Below are 16,144 nucleotides of genomic sequence, written 5' to 3'. Positions count from 1 at the left end.
GGTACTGGGTGCCCTAGGGGAGCAGGGAGGTTCACCATCCTGGGGAAAGGAGCGAGGGACCAGGAGGGGACACTGATCCTGTCCCTGGCTCCCTCAGAGGGCCTGAAGCTCCCAGCCGTCTGCCTTCTCTGCGCAGAGCCGAGTGCTTGCGGGTCGGAGGAAGGGTACGGGCGAGACCAGGAGGTGTGAAGTGTTCCACTGCGGGGGTCTGGGTCCTGATCTCACCCAGATCAAGGCCGACGTGAGAAAGTACGTTCCAGAGAATTCCTTTGTGTTTTTGTTCTTGTTGTTTTCTTGGTTGCTTTAAAATGACCAGTGTCTATCAGCAGCAGAAAGGACACTTCCCACAAGTGGGCGTCCGGGTCGTCGGTGATCCTTGTCAGGAGAAGACCGACTGGTTAGCCGTCACTCTGCTCTCGGGCAGTGGCAGCCTTCCAGGCGGCAAGGACTCCGAGGCCTGGGCCGGCTCCCGCCCGTACTGCTTTCTTCCTGGGGATTGGCACGGCTCTGCCTCCTAGGGACGTTTGCGGGATATTCTCACGAAAGGTGGCGTCGGGTCCGTGCCCAGGGCCGTGTGTGGTGGAGACACTGCTGGTGACGTTTGTACAGTCACCACAACACGAGTCAGCCCTCCAAGTGGTAGTGGCCCCACGAGAAAACGCAGAGACAGGACGGGGTTGAAGCAAAACTCGGTTACCCGAAAAAGCCCAGAAATACATGCTCAGAATGTCTAATGCCTGCACGTGACCATCTCTAAAGGTGTAACACAAGGGCTCCCGAGTACTTTTTGTTTTCCGGTAGCAGAACACACGGACGCACGTGTGCTGTGACCAACCTCCAAGGTGAGGCTGGCACCAGCTGTCCGTGCTCACGTGCTGTGGTGGCTTCGGGCATCTCCCTTCTTGCTGTGACCACCCCGTGGGGCGGAGGTGACCATTGTCGAGCGCTTCCTGACTGCGCGCCACAGACAGCGGGGGTCCTGGCGCGGCGGCTCAGGGCGAGAACGGCCACCGCCAGCTTGAGGAAACCGGTCCCTCAACGGCCTTTTGTTTCCTAATCCTTCCTCCGCAGGCGGCTGGCACCGTGCCCTCGGCCACACGCCCGCCCGGCGGGACCCAGGCTGGGCTCGTTCATCTCCGTCCTCTTCCACTTGGACCTTGGCTTCCCAGGTGCGTCGGGGGGTCCGTCTGGATGGCGGTTTACACGCTAGTGAGAAAGTGAGCGTGGGCCCTGGCATGTCGACATTGCATCACTTGGAAGTCACTTGGACGGCCTCAGAGATAATGGCCACATCATCTGAAGCAAAGCCCGAGTTACCTGGCGCCGGAGCCCTTGGGGGAGAGCAGCGGCAGGGGTCCGTGCAGAAAGGGGCCGCTCCGGGCAGGAAAACCCCCAGAAAGCCCCGGCCTCACTGTCAGCCCCCAGGCACCTGCTGAGAGCTGAGCTGAGCCGGGCGGGCCCACAGCACTCCCAGGGTTTTGCTGGTTTGGGTGGAGGTGACAGGAACCGCGGGAGGGTGGCAGGAGGAGGATGAGCCCCTGGCAGCTTGACTACGAAAGGACACAGCTGCTTTACCTACGGGCACAGCAAGTGATGTTCCTTGGCCAACGTCCGCCATATTCCTAACGAACCTGGCGGAACTGCTTTCAGGGGCTCTGGAAGGTCCGTCTGCGGCAGATGGGACCATATCGCAGCCCCGCCTGGACAGTCCCACCGAAACCAACAGGTGCGTGGTGCTGGTTAAATGGCAGTTTTCTATTTCTGTTTATCAGCAGGACGCTCACTTACAAACACAGCCCTACTGAAATGGCAGGATACGTGCTCCACTCTTTCCTTTTTCACTCGATTTTATTTTATTTAAAAAAAAAATTTATGTTTATTTATTTCTGAGACAGAGACAGAGCATGAGTGAGGGAGGGGCAGAGAGGGGGAGACACAGAATCGGAAGCAGGCTCCAGGCTCCGAGCTGTCAGCACAGAGCCCCACGCGGGGCTCGAACCCACAGACCGTGAGATCATGACCTGAGCCGAAGTCAGACGCTTAACCCACTGAGCCACCCAGGCGCCCCGAGTTCACTGCCATTGCTCAGGTTTGTTTTAAAGGTGAAGGCTTTTGCAATTCTCGGAGCTGATAGTCCTGAGGACGTGGTAGCTTTGGGCCAGTTTTCTCAGTGCAGGAAATCGGGGGTCAGCCTGCGAGCGCACTTCGAGGTGACAGGCCCATCTGAGCAACGCGATCTCTACGAGCGCAGTAGCCACCTGGGGAGGGAGGGGGCACGCGTGCCCAGGGCGTGCTCGAGGAGTGGCTTGCCTGAGGAGGAGCATGCTCTGCCCCGCGCTCTGATCCGTTTCTCTCCGCCAGAGGCAGAAACACACCCTTCCCTGGGCTGACCCTTCCCCGGGCTGACAGCCAAGTGCGGCCGAAAGTGGTGTCACTGTGACAGTGGTCTTGGGTTTTTTTGTTTGTATTTTTAAGTACACAACTTTAGTCCTTAAAAGGTCTTAAATACAGGGGCGCCTGGGTGGCTCAGCCGGTTGAGCGACCAACTTCGGCCCACGTGTTCGTGGGTTCGAGCCCTGTATGGGACTCTGTGCTGACCGCTGGGAGCCTGGAGCCTGCTTCGGATGCTGTGTTTCCCTCTCTCCCTACCCCTCCCCCGCTCCTGCTCTCTCCCCATCTCTCAAAAAGAAATAAATGTTAAAAAAAAATTTTTTTAAAAAGGTTTGATTCTGTCCATCTCCCTAGAATCTCCCAGAGCAAGGTTAAACGGACTCCCACGAAGTCAGGAGGCTGTTCAGAGAGAATTGTTCGGATTTACACGACGTGAGCCTCGGCGCGGAAGTACATAGCCTGGTCCGTGGAAACTGTGGGTGCCACGGGCATTTACGGACAGAAGTCAGAAAGGGCAGGCACGAGGTAGAACTTTCACATCGGGATGAGATTAGACAGTTGAACTGTGTAGGTCGGCGACAGCACTAGAAACGAAGTAGGAAAAGGTAGAGTTGACTTGTTTGGGCCAGAACTCATCAGTCGTCACAGTGACACTGCTTTTGGCCACACTTGGGCGTCAGCCCGGGGAAGGGTCGGCCCGAGGCCACTGCAAGGCTAGCGTGGGCGGTAGGGAGCTTCACCGCAGCGTTTGCTTTTGGCCGAGAGAAACGTGTCAGAGCCCAGGGCAGAGCACTCAGGCAGACGATCCGGGAGCACGCCCTGGGCACGCGTGGCCCCTTCCTCCCCAGTGGCTGAGGCACTTTGCACAGAACAGAGAAAACGGAGACTATCAACACAGTAATAGAGCGGTCAGCGGACCCAGTCTTTCAAGTTCTTCAGCATTTCGGTTCAACCACACTCCACTTCCTCCTAAAAGCCTTTCTAATTAAGAATTATATATAACTTGGGGGCGCCTGGGTGGCTCAGGCGGTTGGGCGTCCGACCTCAGGTCATGATCTTGTGGTTTGTGGGTTCGAGCCCCGCGTCGGGCTCTGTGCTGGCAGCTCAGAGACTGGAGCCTTGTCTTGATTGTTTGTCTCCCTCTTTCTCTGCCCCTCCCCTGCTCATTCTCTCTCTCAATCTCTCTCTCTCTCTCTCTCTCAGAAATAAATATTTTTAAAAATTTTTTTAAAGAATCCTAACTTGATGATTTTCTGTCGTAGTTTGCAGAAGTTGCTGCACAGAGTAAGTCTTTAAAAACGCCTGGGGGGGGGCGCCTGGGTGGCTCAGTCGGTTAAGCATCCGACTTCGGCTCCGGTCACAATCTCACGGTCCGTGAGTTCGAGACCCGCGTCGGGCTCTGGGCTGACGGCTCAGAGCCTGGAGCCTGCTTCCGATTCTGTGTCTCCCTCTCTCTCTGCCCCTCCCCCGTTCATGCTCTGTCTCTCTCTGTCTCAAAAATAAATAAAAAACGTTAAAAAAAATTTAAAAAAAAAACAAAAAAACGCCTGGGGTGTGTCAGACCTGAGGGGCGAGGAAGGCATCTCAGCAAGTGCTTTTTCTAGACTGATCCGAAAGCCCTCTGGTTCAATGAGGTGACGTCTCAGTAAATAGAAGGCTTACGATGTTTTTAAAGCAGTCTGAAAAATGCTGGACGCGTAAGGGAGAACTCTGCCAATCTCATCATTTTCCTTTAATATTTATTTTGGGGACAGCACAAGCAGGGGAGGGGCAGAGAGAGGGGGGACGAGGATCGGAAGCAGACTCTGCACCGACAGGCTGACAGCAGGAGCCGACGCGGGACTCGAATTCATGACCACAAGGTCCTGACCTGAGCCGAAATCGGATGCTCACCCGACTGAGCCACCCAGGTGCTCCTGCAAATTTCATTTAAGACTTAAAGGCCTTCCTTTTCGTCTGGAAAGGAGACTTAGACAAACCCTCCAGGGAACTGTTTTTCCGTGTTGATGTCTCAGGGTAGGCATGACATCTTGGGTCTATCTGGGTCACCCAGCCGACAGGCAGTTCCGAAATCTCTGTGGTTGGACGGCAGGCTCCCTGGGGCATCGTGGGGAGTGAATGTTTGTCATAAACCGAGGCCCAGAAGGATTCAAACAGCCTTCGCGTATTTTCGGAAGTTCCCAAACTTCCTGTTTATCGGCTCTGCCTCCCGAGGCGCCTCCCCGGTGCCAGGCAGGTGCCAACCGGGCGCTCCCACGCCCTGCTTCCCTCTGGAGGCGAGCGTCCCCAGGCGGGCTCTCCTAGAGCATCTGCCTCCCTGGCCCATGCAGCTCCTGCCTGAAAACCGCATGTGGTCCGGCAGCAGCCGCCAGGCAGGGAGCTGGCAGGGACCCTGGGGCCGGCTCTCTCGTCCTCCCCGTCCAGGGCGCGGGTCACAGGCTGGCCCGGGACACACGCCCCGTCTCCGCGCTCCTCCCGTTCCACGCCACCCTGTGACTGACCTCACAGCCCGTAGTCAACCCTCTTCTGCTTACACTGGCCAGAGCACGTTGCGTCCACAATTAAGGACTCGACCGACCTCGCACAGGAGCACGACTTCTTCCTCCCCGTGTCCGCCATTCCCGACGAGAAATTAGCAGAGGCCACGGGCATCTGGAAATACCTTTTACAGTTACTAGAATGCAATGCCTTCTTAGGGAAGACCAGAGGCCCCGGGCCCAGAGACTCTTCTCCATGCCTTAGCTCCTGCAAGTGCTCAAAACTTAAAGCGTACCGCAGATACAAGACCCAATGCCTCCTTAAAATCTGCAGTAATAAATCTCAAATGGACTGAATGGCTCCTGTTGGCAGGATAAGTGTGTCTCCGCCTTTGGCTACAATAAAAGCCTGAGGGATTAGGGCAGAACTCACTGGAACGTAGATGGGGGGAGGGAGGAGAGAAGGAGGGAGTAGTTCAAGCATAAAGAAGGCACAGAAGGCCAAGCAGGGATGACAGAAAAACCACACACGGGGGTAGTATAGCAAAGCCCAAGAATATCAGATACAAAAGGAAAGTTCTAAAACCTTCCAGAGAAAAGGAATAGACCATCTATAAATAGGATGACTAAACCTATGAATAAATAAACCACGTGTCTTAGTTTACCTACAACCTTCCCGGTTTGCACCTCCCGTCCAAGCTTAATTATTAGTAGCGTCCCGCTCACTCAAAAGTGTCCTGGTTAAATGACGAATTATTTCTTCACTCTACCTACCAAGGGCTAAAAAGATTGATAAATGCTATGCGAGGATAATGGAATATAATCCTTGTAATGTGTTAAAAGGAAAGTTCTGAGTGTTAAATTTTTATCCAAATTGTCATTCAGATGTGAGAGTATAATATACGTTTTCTCACTCACATAAAGCCTCAAACAATTGCCACACGTGGGAAATGCTCTTGAAGGAAGCACCCGGGTCAGAAAAGAAAGGAATCCAGGAGATTGTTCCAGAGACACGGGATTCAGGGTGATCAGACAGCTACGGACAGTCCATTACAGGATCACAGCAAAACAGACTGTGTCTACCACACCGGCTCTGTGGACAGACAACCACGGAGCGGAGGGGACCTCTGGCCTCTAGACAGCGAGGGCCTGAGGCTCGTAGCCCGACACCCGGTGAGGAATTACCTCCTGCCGACAGCAACGCATGTGAGCTGGAGGGTGGTCCTCCCTCAGCCCAGCCTTCAAGTGAGACCGCGGCCCTGCCCTCCGGCCTGTCTGCACCCTCGCTGATGGCCGGGCCACACTGCTCACAGACTCTTAACCACAGATGCCGTGCGATGGTCAATAGTCGCTGTTTTAAGCTACCACATCTGGAGACATTTGTTACACAGCAGTACAGAACTTACAAGTCCATCAATTGCAAGTTATGTATATACGTGCATTAGGTTAATCATCACAGCACTGGGGCGCCTGGGTGGCTAGTCGGTTGAGCATCCGACTGTGGCTCAGGTCATGATCTCGCAGTTTGTGGGTTCGAGCCCCGTGTTGGGCTCTGTGCTGACAGCTCAGGGCCTGGAGCCTGCTTCGGATTCTGTGTCTCCCTCTCTCTGCCCCTCCTCCACTTGCACTCTGTCTCTCTCTTTCTTAAAAATGAATAAACATTAAAGAAGATGTTTAAAAATCATTACAGCATTGTTTTGTCTTGAAAAATTATAGAAAGAGTAGTAATCATTGAGAAAACTTTGCAACATAACATAGTATTTGGCTGTTGTAACAAAAAAGAGAGAGGGGCACCTGGATGGCTCACTTGGTTAAACGTCCGACTTTGGCTCAGGTCAGGCTCTCACAGATTTGTGAGTTCGAGCCCCAGGTCAGGCTCTGTGCTGACAGCTTGGAGCCTGGAACCTGCTTCGGATTCTGTGTCTCCCTCTCTCTCTGTCCCTCCCCCACTCACTCTCTCTCTTTCTCTCAAAAATAAACATGAAAAAAAATTTTTTTTAATTAAAAAAAATTTTTTTATGTTTAATCATTTTTGAAAGACAGAGACAGACCACAAGTAGGGGTGGGGCGGAGAGAGAAGGGGACACAGAATCTGAAGCAGGTTCCAGGCTCCGAGCCGTCAGCACAGGGCGCGATGCGGGGCTCGAACTTACGAACCGCGAGATCATGACCTGAGCCGAAGTCAGACGCTCAACCGACTGAGCCACCCAGGCGCCCCTAAAAAATTTTTTTTGAAAAGAGAGCTGGAGGGTGGGGGGAGAGAAAAGTCTCTAAGTATTGATAGTGTCTGATTTCAGGGTATATTAAGTGAAAAAAGCCAACACGGCATCCTCATGTAAGAAAGAAGGCCGTGGGAGAGATACATGCATCTGATCTTTTCTTTAAAAGAAGTACAAGAAGCATAAACCAGGAATTAATGCGGTAACCTACCTGCAGGGGGTGGAGGGGGGGTGGGGAGGACGGCAGGAGGGGGACGGAAAGGAAGAAAAGAGGCTGAGTGTGCTTGGGTACGGTCCTCTTAGAACAACTCTCCCCAAAATAAATAACTTCAGATCAGCCGGGCCGTGGGGGACCCCGTTTGGGGTAGCACTAAATGGCCCTCCGTGCACATGGGTGAACCACATAACCGCATGGGGGGGGGGGGAGAAAATAACTAACCTGTATCCGTTTGGAGCACGGTGTACCGACTGCACATTGTGAAGCTGCACACAAATCCTGTACTCTCATTGGGAAATGTGTTTTCCACCACGGTGCGGGCAAGAAATTCCGAAACGATGCGGCGTTGAATCTAGCAAATACCTAGCTATGCTCTGGTTTCTTATTTGCAGAACAGATGACACAAATAAGGCAAGGTGGGAGGCATAAGAAAGAGCTCATGATGTGAGTGCATACATCTACATAACATATATGTATTTATCGTGTATTATATATTATGCATATAAATGTAATCTATGTACACACACACACACGTACACGTGTATCCGATTCCCCCCGCTCAGGTGGCCTAGAGGCTAGGTCCCCCAGGGGTAACGTGCACACCCAGAACTCGGCCAGACATCCGTTCATAAATATGAACTTCCAGGAAAAGAAACCGGGGCTCCCTGGTAAACGGCGGACTCCAGGTGGGGTGGGGAAACGCACGATGAGTCCGGCACATCTTCTGGTGCCAGAAATGAAGGAAGCCCTCAAAAAACGATGAGGGCATCTTGAAGGAACACGAGAGCCGGCGTGCGGCGCTCCCAGTCTGGGAAAATCTGAGCAACAAAACCAGTAATCATGGCAATTCCTAACTCGTAGAGTAAAATAAAGAGCCAGAAGTCCACGGTCCTATAACTGAATAACGAACGGAATGAATGAGTGAACACACACACGGATGCCTGCGTACACGGGGGAGGAGGGGCCGCTCTTCCTTAGAATGCCCCGAGATAGATTTTAAAACAGTTTTTAATGTTTATTTTTGAGAGACACAGACAGAGCACGAGCGGGGGAGGGGCAGAGAGAGAGGGAGACACAGAATCGGAAGCGGGCTCCAGGCTCCGAGCTGTCAGCCCAGGGCCCGAGGAGGGGCTCGAACTCACGGACCGCGAGATCGTGACCTGAGCCGAAGTGGGACGCCTAACCGACTGGGCCGCCCGGGCGCCCCTGTCAGAAGTATTGAGTGGCTGATGGAAGTTTCCGGTAGGCAGCGTGGGTCGTAATGGGCGTGGGCCGCAATCATCATTGATGGTAAACTCAAGGCGAAATGATAGTCACACCGTCGGTAAATCTCCTCACAGGTGCCATCGGTCACAGACGGGAAAACAGCAAGGCTCCGGTGAAGGACTCTGGCGGATGGCCCCCGACCCAAGGGATCCAAGTCAGCCGTATCTGTAACGAGATTTCTGCACACCCCGTTTGCGGGCGGGACGCGCCAAGGAGCCCGCAGGCGCCACTCTTGCCAAAGGGCCCGACCTCAGCCGAATCATGGGGAAATCCCACATCATCCCCCAAACAAGGGGCAGGTACAAAATCACGGGCCACTAATCGGCAAAAGCGTTAAGGGGGTGAAACATCAGGACTGAAAAGCCGCCCCAGGCTGGAGACACCGGGGCCGAACAGAAGGTGGAGGCCAGGCCCGCACCTGCCGGCGGGACGGCTGCAGAGATAGAGCGCCACCTGCAGGTTAGCGGGCGGTACTGCATCAGCGTTCGCTTCCTGGTCCAGATCCCTGCGGTCCCGTGATGCAGGAGGTTCACGTTAGGCAATGAGGGGAAAGGCAGAAGCAAACTCTACTTACGTTTGCGACATTTGGGGGAGGCCAAAACTATTCCGAAAGGAGCCATCCTGCAGGACAAAGGGGAGCTACTCCTAGCATGATGGCCTTGCGGTAACGATCGTATGCGACGCGCTTCAGGTGCTCTAGGCCCTTTGCAGGTCTTATGTCCCCCCTTCCCTATAAGGACAGCGGATACAGAAGGGGAACCAGCATGTCAGACCACTCACACAGCACGGCTTCAGGGTTGGAACCCGGCTCTTCAAGTCCAGAAGCTACCGGCTAACCCCGAAGCAATGCCCTGAACGGCAGTTCCCAGTTTTCATCGCGGACCATTCGCCAAATCGACAAGTTCTGCCATGGTGACTGCCACGGCCACCGTGCTAGCTGGGACGCTGGTCTCAGCCCAGGTCCGCGAGAGCAGTGCACGTGATGGGGGTTTGCCGTGGTGGGGGCCAGAGCTGGTGGCCAGGAAGGAATTCTTGAGACGTCTTCGGTGCAGAAAGGTGATTTTATTAGAGCATAGGGACAGGACCCGTGGGCAGGAAGAGCCGGCCCAGGATCAGACTATGCTAGGCTATGGGGCTGTGCCGTGGGGCTGGGGGAGGTAAGGTCCAGGAGAAGTTTCCAGTGAGACTTTCATAGGCTAAGTAAGGAAGACTCACAGGCTGTGGAAGCCTAGCTATTGTCAAGCTAAGGTTGGCCAAGCATTAACGTTAAGACTGCAGGGAGTTCCTGAAGAAACGTTACTCTCTGCCTGCCTCAGGTATTTGCCAATGGGCTGTGGGTTATTAGGAAAGGTAATTTTGCCTGCCATGTCCTTCTGCCTTTCTTCCCCACATCCCAAGCATCCGTCATCCAGCAGGCATCCCTAACCAGAACTCAGAGGACACCAACTAGTCAGGGAAAAGAACTGTCATCTGTCAAAGCAGCACAGCCAGGATGGAGACGTCCTTCCACAAAGCCTGTGACACAGAATTGTTCCCCGGAGGGGGGGGGGGCGGTTCTGCTCTTCCTCCGGCCACAGAGAAGAGTAATAAAGGAGGTGGAGGCTTCTGAATATGAGAGAGAGAGGGAAAGAGAGAAACGTGGGAGGAAAGGAAGGAGAGGAGGGGAGGGGTGAGAAAGAAGGAGAGGGAGAAAGAGAGAAAGAAAGGATGGAAGGAAAGAGGGAGGGAGGAAAGAGGAAGGAAGGAGGAAAGAAGGAGAAAGGAGGAAGGAAGGAAGGAAAGAGGAAGGGAGAGGAGGAGGGAGGGAGGGAGGAAGGAAGGAGGGAAGGAGGGAATGGAGGGAGGAAGGAAGGATAAAATCTCCTACGCCATCCACCTGTCTGCAGGGATAACTCCGCTGTCCCCCTCTGTCAGTTGAGGCCTCTCAGGGACACTGGCCCGTGCGGGAAGGGACCTCCCTGGGCTTCCAACGAGCTGGCGGCAGTTGAACAGCGCAGACAAGGGACAGATTTGCCCTTTCCCCAGGTCGGAGACTATTTTGTGGCTACGTGACGCCATCTTGTGGCCTCACAAGACTGGAAAGCTGAGGTCACGCGTGATCCGTCGATCACGTCCAGCTACTCGTTGTTGTAAAAAGTATACAGACACCTTTCCAAACACATACGCCCTCCTATTGGAGTATCTGTCTTTTCTACTAACGCATCTATGAGAATGGAGGGCAGAGAGCTCGCAGACATGTCAGGTGCGGGGTCCGGGCCAAGTGCAGGGGCGGGGGAGGGGGAGCAAAGACGGAGGGAAGGTGCTGAGATTGTACCACCTGCATTTTTTGTTTGCGCCCAACCCCGTCGCAAGAGCGATTAACAAGTGACCCCGATGCAAAAAGCAAGAGTCGACCCCGTACCTCGCTTCCGCCTCCTTAGCTGTATGAATGGGAAAGGCAGCTGGGCGGCTCGGAGGCTGTTCCCACCGGGGATGACTCCTGAGAACCGGTCCTCTCCGCCTCCCACCCAGGCCCACCGACACGGGTTCTGGAGTCATTTGCCTCCCAACCAGCAAAAAAACTGCAAAGTGGGCGCCTGGGTGGCTCAGTCGGTTGAGCGTCCCACTTCGGCTCGGGTCACGATCTCCTAGTTTGTGGGTTCGAGCCCCGTGCGGGGCTCTGTGCTGAGAGCTCGGAGCCTGGATGGAGCCTGCTTCCAGTTCTCTCCCTCTTTCTCTGCCCCTCCTCCGCTCGCGCTCTCTCTCAAAAATAAATAAACATTAAAACAATTTTCTTCTTAAGCAAACAGAACAAAACAATCCACACACGATCACAGAAGTGAGTGACCACACTGGCACACAGGTGGGGGTTTATCCAACGACGGGTTTATCGAAAGCATCAGTCGCTGCTGGACCACGTGACACGAGGCAGGCGTCGTTCTGAGATCCCCACTGGTCCCGTTTAATCCTTGCAACATTCCCGGGATGTCAGTTCTATTACGATCCCCAATTTACCGAGAAGCAAACAGGAAAATGGACTGGACCGCTCATGTTTAAGGACAGTCGGATTCAAAGACGGACGGCCCCCAACATTGTAACAAGCGGTTGCTAAGCTGTCCCTGAAGTAACTTCCTGGCCTCCAGCCTCAGCTTCAAGAACGTGCAGCCTGCTGGTATACGTCCGTCCACGCTTTTTGTCCCCAGCACTTGCCACAGAAGCCCCACATGCCCCTTGCAAGTCCCCCAGGCGGTTGATCAAGCTTTCTGGCCACGCGCATCTCCCCGGCCCCAGCCCAAGGCCCCAGCCCGAGTCGGGGCAGTTACCGACCTCGTCTTAGCTCCCACACTGACCTCACAGGGGGCAGCGCCGCGGTGCTCCCTGTCCTCTGTCCTCGGTCACTAGGCTGTCCCCTCTCACCTGTAACCTTGGATGAGCCACCTGAAGCCGGTCGAGCTTCTCTCTAGAACCTGCCAGAGGCTGCTCCCAGAGCATCATGGGCGGATGCAGAAATGAGGGCCTGGACCTCCCCCTCCAGGTAGGCGGCCTCTGTAGGCCGGAAGACTTTGGGGTGGCTATTTGTAGTCCAGTGTCCCTCTGCCCACCTCGGCCCCGCCACTTTCCCCCGGGTGCCAGTCCTGCGTCCTGCTTGCCTGTGTCCTGTGGAACCCAACTGGGGCAGGCTGGAAGGACCTGGCCCGTTTGTAAGGGAGTCCCAGGCGGGCGTGAAGGCCGAGGGGCCATCACCTGCCTTCCACGGGTCACTTGGGCACTGGCACGGGACACGGGTTAGAGCAGAGGAGCCAGAGAGACGAAGAAAGCAGGAGATGAAACCGATTTTGAACTAAGATCTGTTCGTACGAGAATCCACTTCCTGAAGAAGATAGCCCTGGCATCTCCCTTTCTGGGAGCATCCGTGGAGACACCAGGGGGGGCCAGCGCCTGTCCCACTTTCCCCGTGCGGATTTCCCACCTGGGGGTCCTGTGAGCAGGCAGGCTCCGGAGACTACATTTCGCACAAGCTTCCAGGTGCCTACCGGGGGGCCGTCGGGGCCACAGTCTCAGTAGCAAGGGTCTAATGGGCGACGTGAGAACCCAGTGCACGCCAGGTCGCTTCTGTCCGTCCCCGTGAAATCTTATTTCGAAATTTAACTTGTAAATTCTTTGAGGACGAGGTGGTACCTTTTTCTTCCCCGGAGTACCGAGTACACGGCAAACGCGTGTTAATCCACCAGCCCCTTGAAGGCAAGACGGTGTCATTCGTGACGAGGCCGAGACTTGGCCTTGCCGACCCGCACTTTTCCTCTACAGACTGCATCCTGGTCAGCTCCAGCGCAGTTACCAGGGAAACACGTGCGACTCGTTGGTGCGGTATTAAAGTCGCATTTCCGAGAACTAATAGGGATATTAGCAAATGGACCAGGAGAAATAAACGAGCGAAATGCGAAGTATATTTTTGGTTTGAAGCAACCAACGTCCAACACTTGTTTAGAGCTGGTCCATTCATTCCAAGCATGAGTCCCGGACCCCTGTTTTCATGGACCACAAAGGAGTTTCCCGACGGCCTCAAAAGAACATTAGTAAACGGCCAGCAGCTATGCTTGGCCGGGCCCACAACAGGGATTTTCTGTCTCACAACACCAGCTGTTGTCACAGAGAGAAGCAAGGATCAGAGTTCTGTTCTTAGGGTACGAGGTTCCCTCTCCCGAGAGATGGGATTTAGGGAAGGCATTTTCTCCTATCAGGGATCAAGGTGTAAAAACTTCTTGGAAACATACAGTGCCTGCTAGGCATTAAAAAGTCATCCTGTGTCTTTGTATTTTTATTTTTAATTTATTTTAAAAAAATTTTTAATGTTTATTTATTTTTGAGACAGAGAGAGACAGAGCATGAACGGGGCGAGGGGCAGAGAGAAAGGGAGACACAGAATCGGAAGCAGGCTCCAGGCTCTGAGCTGTCGGCACAGAGCCCGACGTGGGGCTCGAACTCATGACCCCCAAATCCAGAGTCATAGGCTCTTCCGACTGAGCCAGCCAGCCGCCCCACGGAGCAGGACATTTTCAACAAAGAGCAGATCCTTGGGGAAAACATTTCAGTCACTCACCGTTCAGTGATTTACGTGGCTCAGCAAACGACAGAGAACAGGGGTGTCACGGCAAATCTGGCGTCGCTGGACGTCAGCAAAGATTCTGGGTCTCCTGCTCAGTAATGGAGTGACGCTCCCCGAGCGCCCACGGTAGAGGAAATGCCTGGTTTATTTGGGCCATTCGAATACGCATTAGCTCTGCAGGGAGAGCTACAGAATTACAGAGGCGCCTCGGTGGCTGGTGTCCCGCCCACTCGCTCATCCTAGACAAAGGGCCACCCACTGGGCCGCTTCCCTGCCCTCTGCTCACTGCTCCTCTCCTCGGTGCAGACGTCCCTTCGGGCCCCCCCCCCCACGCCCCTCCTCTGGCACTCTCTCTGCACTCAGTCGAGGCTGTGGATCCCTCCTTTAGTCTGGTGACTGGTCGCTCTGCCCATCTCCACCCCATCCTAGTCTAAGGCACCGTGACCCTCCTCGGGCCCACCGTAAAAACCCGAAGAGATCTCCGCACGTCCACACCTGCCCTCTGAGACCCACTTGTCAAGCATGAGTGGGCGAGCTTTCTAAAATGCAAATCTAGGGGCGCCTGGGTAGCTCAGTGGCTTAAGCATCTGACTCTTGATCTCGGCTCAGGTCTTGATCTCAGGGTTGCGGGATGGAACCCCAAGGTGGGTGCCGGGCTGGGTGTGGAGGCTGCTTAAAAATAAACAAACGAATAGCCAATCTGATGTGTCACCTTCGCATTTGCTGTGACAAGTTCAATGGGGACATCTTTTGGAAGTCACAATCCCAGATCCTTAACATGCTTGCTATGGACTGAATGTTGATGTCCCTCCAAGCTTTGTATGCTGAGGCCCTAATCCCCAGTGCGATGGTATTTGGGGAGATGAAGGTTAGATTAGGTCTTGAGAGTGGCGCCCCCTCCTGATGGAACTGATGCCTTCATAGAAGGAGGGAGAGACCAGAGCTTCCTCTCTCCCCGCCTCCTGGGGACACAGGGAGGAGGGGACCGGCTTGGACGTCCAGCCTGCAGAGCTGCGTGATATAAATTTCCACGGCGTGAGCTGCGCAGGCGGTATTTGTTGCCAGAGCCCGTTCAAAGGTAACGGTGCAGTCACCTCCTTCCGACCTCCTGACCCCCTTCTCCCCCTTGTGCTGCACATACCAGCCGAACAAACTTAACACAACTTCTGTTTCAGATGTGCTGAGTGCCTTCCCACCTCCAGCCCTTTGCCCTTCCTGGAGCGCAGAGCCCGACGCGGGGCTCGAACTCGTGGATCCCAAGATCCTGACCTGAGCCGAAACCAGGAGTCAGACGCTTAACCCACTGAGCCACCACCCAGGTGCCCCTAACTTATTATGTCTTTTATGATTATCACTGTGGCCTTTATTCTAAAAACACAAGAAAGTTGTTGAAGGTTTTTAAGCAGAGGAGTGAGAGGCACGGATTTAAAAGACCTCCGCACTGAAGAAAGAGAAGGCCCTCAGCAGCCAGGGCATGGAGAGGGGCTACAGGTGGGGAGGGACTGGACGTACCCACCAGGGGTGACACCGGCCGCTCTGGGATCACCTTCTCAAACCGTGGGGCTTATTGGCCCCATGTCCGTCTCCCCTTGGGCAGGTATGTCTCCGAATCGCCCCACTGCCCCTGCTGACCGGGTGGAGGCGTGGGGGTGGGGCCACCCCTCTGTGCCCCACGCACCTGCCTTGTGTCACCGCCCTGGCAGTGGCGGCCGGGCAGCTAGCTTTCTAGGGGCTGTCAGGAACGGAGCTGGGAAATGCCACGGGGAGAATCGAGGTCTGTGGGACAACCAGGGAGTGTTATTAGAACGTAGGCTGTTTTTCCCAAGGCGTGTCTCCTCTGTTCTCGTCTCAGACATGTTCCTCTTAAGCAATGACTGGAGTCTTTGGACGTCCTACTTCCTCTGTTCCGAGCACCCTGCCACCCCCCCCCCCGCTCTCCCCTCTGCCCAGGCCTCCCCTGGCCCCCCACACTCTCCTCTGACCCCGGCCCCTTCTGCCATGAGCGCTCAGACGACTATAGCAACAGACTTGCTTTTCTCTCTGCACAAAGCACTCTGGGACCTCAGTCCTTAAGGAAGATTCGATGTTACTGGTTGTGTCAGGAGTTGCTACCATGTCTAGAGAAGTGGCTGAAATCAGCTCAAGAGAGTTTTAAAAGACCTGTGAGGGGCGCCTGGGTGGCTCTGTCAGCTAGGCATCCGACTTCAGCTCAGGTCACGCTCTCGTGGTCTGTGAGTTCGAGCCCCGTGTCGGGCTCTGGGCTGATGGCTTGCAGCCTGTTTCTGATTCTGTGTCTCCCTCTCTCTCTCTGCCCCTCCCCCGTTCATGCTCTCTCTCTGTCTCAAAAATAAACATTAAAAAAAATTTTTTTTAATAAAAAATAAAAAAGTAAATAAAAGACCCGTGATTAGACATTAGGAGATCTTTCCCGGACTTGTGGGTTCTGCGCTCTTCCTAAGCTGCTTCTCACTGCTCAGGGCTTAGAATT

The 16,144-nt window shown here is 54.5% G+C and overlaps 1 long non-coding RNA gene across 1 annotated transcript; it reads right to left on the bottom strand.

The window, feature by feature from the left end:
* Positions 1-8,412: 8,412 nt before the first annotated feature.
* Positions 8,413-13,951, bottom strand: LOC102899114. The gene is made up of 3 exons (XR_440384.5): positions 13,651-13,951; positions 9,145-9,300; positions 8,413-8,749 (listed from the first exon to the last, which is right to left on the bottom strand). It is a non-coding gene; the product is annotated as an uncharacterized LOC102899114 (long non-coding RNA).
* Between the last annotated feature and the right edge of the window lie 2,193 nt (positions 13,952-16,144).

Source organism: Felis catus, chromosome B2 (assembly GCF_018350175.1).
Source record: "Felis catus isolate Fca126 chromosome B2, F.catus_Fca126_mat1.0, whole genome shotgun sequence".
In the NCBI taxonomy this organism is placed as follows: domain Eukaryota; kingdom Metazoa; phylum Chordata; class Mammalia; order Carnivora; family Felidae; genus Felis; species Felis catus.
Note: the sequence above shows the minus strand (reverse complement) of the source record. Positions and strands in the feature narration are given on the sequence as shown.